This window comes from Zonotrichia leucophrys, chromosome 7, assembly GCF_028769735.1.
Source record: "Zonotrichia leucophrys gambelii isolate GWCS_2022_RI chromosome 7, RI_Zleu_2.0, whole genome shotgun sequence".
NCBI lineage: Eukaryota > Metazoa > Chordata > Aves > Passeriformes > Passerellidae > Zonotrichia > Zonotrichia leucophrys.
Window position 1 is genome coordinate 31852113 of NC_088177.1, and position 6371 is coordinate 31858483.

Here is a 6371-nt window from a genome sequence, read left to right on the forward strand (position 1 = left end):
AAGAACTCCTTGCATTCACTCAAGCCTCCTTACTTCTTGTTTAAAGTCTCTCAACCCCCCAGAGTGTTTGTTTTTTTTTTTTTACATTAGAAAACAAACAAAAGTCTTAGCATCCTTCCCCTATCTCTGAGCTAAGGCATCCTGAAAGAGGAAGACTCAGATAAACATCTATTCATCTCCACAACTCCCAGATGCAGCTCAAACAGTTTCCTTTATGGATTAAAGATAAGACACTATCTGTAAGCAGCTGTAAAACAAGAGTTCTGGTCACCAGCAAGGGAAAAGGGATTGTTCAGGCCCTCAGCTTCTGTGGCAAAGCTGTCTCGTGGGTCAGAGGTGCACTGGGAGAAGCACGTCCCTCTGGCATGTGTGGTAGCATAAGATACCCTCACAGCCGAAGGCCAGAAACAGAAAATAAACTTGTCTCTCTACTACATGGGAGACCTTCAGGCAGCCTTGGATGCACATCTGAGTAGGTGGGTGGCTCAGCACGATGTCTTGTGAGGGGAGATTTCAGTTCTTATTGTCCGCAGAGCTGAGTCAGCCCTGCATAAACACAACAGAGGAGGAGAAGTTCTGGTCTCCAGGAAAGAAAATACATTTCAACAAAAATCTGATTCTGACACCCTCCTTTTTCTCTTTGCCTTGCTTCTGCCACAGCTATTGAATGACACAGCACTTTGCTCTCAATAGCCCTGAGTGAGAGGGAAGGATATCCCGAGTGCCAGGGGTGGATGTTCGTGCTGCTGCACCAAAGCACTACAAATCCATGCTTTGGGATGCACTGTGTTTATTGGGGCTAAAAGAACCCTCAAAGATGCAGAAAAAGCAAGTCCAGGGAGGAATGTTGGTATAAATGTCCTACGGGGGACTAAAGGAGAGGTTCTGAATGCCATTCAGCAGATTTGTGTTTTCCTTGCTTTCTTCAGAAATAAAAAATTAAGAAAAAGGAGAAAGAAAAAAGAAGGAAAAAAGGTGATTCTTGAGGAGGAAACCCTACCAAGTGACCAGAACACTTGGGTAGGATGAGGAAAATGTTCTTCTGAGAGCAGAGGGAGGTACATAAAGTGGGGTTTTTTTGTGCTATGAAACTTGACAGTGAAATTTCAACATTGAATTCCCTCTTCAAAAGGTTCAGGCTGTTTACTTTCATGTAAGGTTGCCTCTCTTATTACTGTCAGAGGTCAAATCCTGAGCAGTTAAAAGATCTGTGTTACTTTAGAGCCTTTTCTATTTCTGGGCAGGCTTGCAAGGCAGGACTGGCTTGCCCACAGAAGAGTCAGTGAAGTGCAGGCTCTGTCACATCTAGGAAATGAGTTGGGTTGGGTAGGAATGAAGAACTGCCAGTGCCTGGCAGCTGATGGCCAGTCTCTGTGCAGTGGCCTCCTTGCTCTGACCGTTCTGTGGGTGAATTAAAGTTGGCAGCTTCAGCCAGCAGGAGGAACAAAGAGGTCAGGGTGGCTGAGTTGTGCTGTCTGTGCCTCTGGATCTCTGACACTTCCCTGAGCAATTGGCCCCTGGTCCCAGTGTTGTGTGCTGCTGTTCCCCTGCTCAAAAGACACAGCACAGGCACCGTAAGAGCAGACAGCAGCCACTGACAGCAAGAATCCTAGCCTCATTTTTGCTTCACTAAACAAGCAGAAATCCTTTAACCCGTCTTTTAACATTCTGTGTTTCAGGTCTCGGTTCTGGCAGCCACAGGTGGCTTGGTTTTAGCTACCACTTCATGAAATATAATTTCTGATACATGATAGTAAAATGCTTAGATTTTGAAGGCAAGCCTCACCCATGGAAGGCACTTTACAAAGTTATCACATAATTTCACCCCCTGGGCTCAGCTGGAGTATTAGCTGTGAATGGATTCACTTTATACTGAGTCAATCTGCAAATTCTCTGAGCAAACAAATCTACTGCAGCATTTATATTGTATGTGTGTTTTTCTACAAGATATTCAGGACATTCAGATACAAGAAGGAAAGACCAGAACCTAATGTTTCTCCTTTAAACTGTGAAGGTCCTTTTGTTTTCAATTCATTTTTCGTGAATTAAATTAAAGGCAATTTATTTCACTAGCTCACTTATGGAACCATTTATTCAGGACAAAACAATAACACAAAGCACTGAGTAAAAGGGAACTGAAATTATTGTCACACTACCTCCCTACTGGCAAGTATATTGGCTTCTGAAACCCATTCCAAACTTGAATAACTTGCAGATAGTACTAACATTCTGGCTTTTGTGATCCAGAAGAAATTTTTTTTTTTAAAGATTTTTATTAATTTTTCTCTGAGTTTGTCCGTTTTAAAAGCGTGATGAATCAGACTACTTCAGAACATTTTTTAGCATGTTTGTTTAAATCAATGTTGACTCTTAGATTCCTGTTTGAATGCACAAGTCATGATTTGTTTGACCTTTTTAACCAATATGCTACTTTGTTCATTATTGCCCTCTTTTCCAAAATAAGTGCCAAGTCATCCTGTGAACTCCTTACTTGACCATGTGTTTGTTCATTTAGAGATGAAGGAAGTGGGAAAAGCGAAAACAGTCTCACAGTCTTCCTTGCCAACATCCACTCTCAAATATTTGTTTTGCTGTAAAGTAAATCAAGCATGAAAGGACCAAATTGTTTAAAATTAGTAGCAAAACCCTCAAAAGTCTTAAAAAAATATTTAAAACCCAGATACTTTCCACTGGAAACTGCAAAAACAGGAAAGTGTCCAGCAGCGTGTCACACTCTAGAGCAGTCGTTGAGCCCATGAAATGAAAACAAAGCAAACCCTTCATCAGCAGCAAGCCAGACTGCAGAAAATTCCTGCTCCACAGAGTTCTGTTAGTCTTTCTTTTGGCACTGTGGATGCCCTGAGAGAAATTATTCAGTGAATTAATATTTGAGGATGCAAGGAAAACAGCAAGAGAGACTAAAACAAGACAATAACTTGCACAAACAAACAAAATGTACCTTAATCGAAAAACAAATGTTATTTGAATGACTAAATTTGTCTTCTGTGTGAGGTGGCAACTCTGGGCTCTTGGTGACTTCACAACTCAGACGTTACCTTGTGTCATGGGAAGCAGATGCTCTGCCTCTGGAGCTATCCAGGACCTTGTGGCTGTCCCAGAGGTGCACATCCAGCCACCTCACACTGCAGGGCTCTGAGCCTTCACAGAAGAGCTGCTGTTGGGAAAAGTCAAGGGAAAAAATCCTTCAGAAGTGAAACCCCAACTCTGGCAAGTATGATTCCATTCAAGGTGCTGCAACACCTTCTACTTTCTCATTCTGAGCACTTTTTAATGAAGATCTGCCCCCTATTCCTGTTACTGCTGCTACTGACCAGAGCCCTTCTGTAACACAGGAACCACTGGCAACAGAGAAATACTAAAGAGATAGGGAATTCAGAAAATAACAGAAGGACTTTGAATCCTTTTTTCAGGAGTAGCCTGTACTTCCATCTGAGGCAGATATGCTTGCTCCTGATAACAATTTTCTGACCAGCTTTACCTCATGCTTGTAGAGGAAGGGAAAAACATAGAAAGCCACCACCTCTTGAAAAATATCACTTCAGGGATAATTAAGTTCCCAAATCAAAGATACATGTTCTGGTTGAGGCCTGTTCAGAGAACGTGCTATGGTGCCTGACAAAATCCAAGGAGGAACAGGATTACTAAATCAGAAGTGGTAGAAAATGATAACCACCATAAAAACCTATCACCAAGACCCATTTTCATGGACTCCCAGTGGAAATATTCTGATAGATTTTGATAGAACTGGATTGTTAATATTTATGAAGCCAGGCAAGACCTCCAGATGGAAGCTGCTCTATAAGCAGAAAGCTCTGCTATTAATATTTATTATTCTTAAAGTGCTTATTTAGTTTTTAAGCAATTTTTCCTCCATCCTCTCCTAAGCAAACTAACATTAAATCTGTGGGATCTGTGAGTTCTTAGCTTCCCACTGCTGTCTGTGATGTAAATTGCACTTCAAAGAAAACTGTAAAGAAATACAGAAAAAGTTCATAAAGTCATAATGTGAAGGCTCAAGAGCTGTTTGTAGAGAGAATTTCTGGCAAGAACCAAAAGTTTGGACACCACACTGAGCAACAGAAACAAAGTTTTCCAACCTCATCCTGTGGACTCTATGAAGTACAAGGCCACAGGGAGAGGCTTGTGCCCACAGGAGCGTCCTCACGAGGATATTTTGGGCATGTTTATGCTGACAGGTGTTCCCAGGTGGTGTTTGAGGGTGCCAAAGGTGAACATCACCTTCCTGTCTGAGTGATGTGGGGATGCTTCAGTGGTGCGGGGACTCAGAGCAGTAATGGGGTGACCACAGCTATGTCTGCAGTGGACAGGAGCCTTTGTCCCCTGGTTCTGTCTGTGCCCATGTTGGGATGTCCTTCTAGAGAAATCCAGGGAATTAAAGATAGAATTTTGTCTCTGTGTGCAGCAGGGGAGAGAGCCAAGGGGTGCATCCAGCAGCCAGGACTTCAGAACTGTCACAGCCAGGGGTGCTCAGTTCCCTTATTCAAAGGTCTCAGTTGTGGTACTAAGTTAAAACAAACCAAACTCATAAAAACCTTTTGGGTTCAACAGAAGGATGAAAAGAACCAAAATCTGCATAGGCAAGTTAAAGTTTCCTCTTCACTCATCAGACCTAAACCTAATGAATAGAAGGAATCAGTGAAATGTGCTGCCCATAATCTCACTGATTTGAAAGAAATCACCATTAAGTGCAACTCACAGAAAGCTCTTTTTAAAATAAAGTTAGACAAAAGGAGACAGAAATTGTACTTTCATAAAAATACTGTTTTGTAAATGGCCATCCTGATTTTAGCCCATGTGTTCAGATCAATTTTCCTTTTTTTTCTTTGGTGAAAATGAAACAGAATAATGTTAGTTCCCTTTTAATCTGTCAATAATATATCTTTTATTAAAATACAAGGCCTGGAAAGAAAATTACATGATTGTAGTTCGGAAAAGTAAGCTGATATATTTTATTTCTCCATTGGCATGAATGTGCTTCTTGTTATATACCAGTATTTTTAATAATTGGCCTTGCTTACTCAAGAATCAAGATTCTGAATTTTTGCTAATATAGTTAAAATTGTGTTCTCCCATGAAAACAAAATAAACCAAAACAAAACAAGCATATATTCCCTTAAATGAAACATTCATATTAAAGTAAATAATTTTCAAAGCAAAACAGAACAAGGAAAAATCCCATCATGCACTGAGTCTCCAAGTTAGCACAGTATTGTCAGAGACTTGAAGAAGCCACCAGCAATTTCCACCTCTTGACATATAACCCTTTGAACCACATAATCAAAAAATGGCTTGGGTTGGAAGAGACCTTAAAGTTCATCTCATTCCAACCCCCCTGCCATGGGCAGGGACACTTTCCACCAGACCAGGTTGTTCAGAGCCCCATCCAGCCTGGCGTTGAACACTTTCAGGGATGGGGCAGCCACAGCTTCTCTGGGCACCCTGTGCCAGGGCCTCATCACTCTCACAGTAAAGAAAAACTTCATAACATCTGAACTAAATCTGCCTCCAGCATGACATTACCTGCTGATCTGTTCTTCATTCCATCATCCAGGTTCTTCATAACTCAGGCTGTGATACTGCTGGGGAACCCCACACAGTATATTCTTCCCTTAAAAAAAGAAATACTGGTACTCGCTTTGTGGTATACTTTAATCACATTCCAATTTATTTCAAAGTAGAAAATTTTCTAAAATTTTAATGACAATTTATTGAAAGGATTACTAATGTAAAATTGTATTAGACATGCCACTTCTCTCCTATTTGATGTAATACTTCTCTCCTGTTTGTCTTGCATGGACAGCTCAATACCTGTATTCTTTTAATAAGTTATTAAACGTAGCCTTACCAGTTGAGTAATTAATGTTGGAGTTCAATAACTCTCTTACTAAACTGCAAATTTTTCTGTTCATTCAACAATGTAGTGTACTTATTGTCATGCTTAGCAGCTTTTGAAATTATGACAGTCTTCAGTGAATAAAATGTGTTTCAAATTATGAATTTTCCAACTTCAGTTATCCAGGGAGCTAGAAGAATAATGACTCTTTTCTACTTCTTTATCACCTGTGATTCTTAGATCCTTCTGTTCTTACTATCTGCTTTGTCACCTCCTCCAAGGGTTTTTCCTCATGGGTGTGTGTTCTCTTAAGATAAAAAAATCCTTAAAATGACCCTGTCAAGTGCAGGTAAGTTCTAGTTCAAAATGAAAAAGCATCTCTCATTTTTGCACTAGGATAGTGTATGTGCCCCATAGCAAAGATCCTTACACTTCAGCCCCGCCGATCTCTTTAATCTCCACTTGTATCTTCCTCAGATACTTTCCTTACAGCCAT